Genomic DNA, 888 nt, shown 5'->3' on the forward strand with positions numbered 1-888 from the left:
CTTTGCATGACCTGAACATCTGATCCTCCTGCTTCTACCTCCAGGTACTGGGACTGGAAACAGGTGCAAGTACACCTGGGTTTTAAACGGTGTTGATGTAACCCAGGCTTGAAAGTAGGGGCTTTGTTCATGCTTGGCAAACACTCTACTATTTGAGTCATATCTGTAGCCTCAAAATTAACTATTAATCACATTTTTGGGTCATTATTCTGTATACAGATGCTTGTATTGCAAAAATAAAAGAAATGAAAAAAATTTTTTTTGCATGGTTCCTGGAGGTTACTGCAATACCAGGTCGATGTGTGGAGTGGATGGAGCAAGCTCCTATTCCAACTCGTACTTCCAAAATCCATTTAATATATTGTCCTTGTATAGAGGACATACCAGATATTAAACTGATAAGAACACATACTACACTTGATCTTAGCCAAAAGACTGAAAAGTGATAGATCGTTATTAAAAGGAAACATAGGTTAAATTAATCACTCTCCTTCAGAAGGTATATACCCAGAGAAAAGTATATTTTTCCATGGCATGGGTGGCCCAAGTGACGTCCCTAGAACAGACAGCTGCAGCAGCTGCCACTCCCACACAGCCTCAGGCCCACAGATACTATCCTCACATCTTTCCCCAAAACACAGCTTCGGTCAGGCAATTAGCTGGAAAGGAACTCACCAATAGCGTTGAGGGGTTAGTAATTGAAAGTCACACTGAATGAAAAAAATGATAAATGTGAGTGAAAATAACACCAATTAAGACATTGAAACAGTAATGTCAGAATTCCAGTCCTGATATTAGATAAAACTAAACCATTTTAGTGGGAAAAGGTGGTTTTGGCTTTTCTTTCTTCCCTACTCACCAACTTGTTTATTCTCTTAACCTTTCACC

General features: G+C 39.3%; 1 non-coding gene across 1 annotated transcript; it reads right to left on the minus strand.

The window, feature by feature from the left end:
• Positions 1-256: 256 nt before the first annotated feature.
• On the minus strand, positions 257-447 carry LOC119805670. Its single transcript, XR_005283972.1, has one exon. It is a non-coding gene; the product is annotated as a U2 spliceosomal RNA (small nuclear RNA).
• Positions 448-888: the final 441 nt, after the last annotated feature.

Source organism: Arvicola amphibius, chromosome X (genome assembly GCF_903992535.2).
Source record: "Arvicola amphibius chromosome X, mArvAmp1.2, whole genome shotgun sequence".
NCBI lineage: Eukaryota > Metazoa > Chordata > Mammalia > Rodentia > Cricetidae > Arvicola > Arvicola amphibius.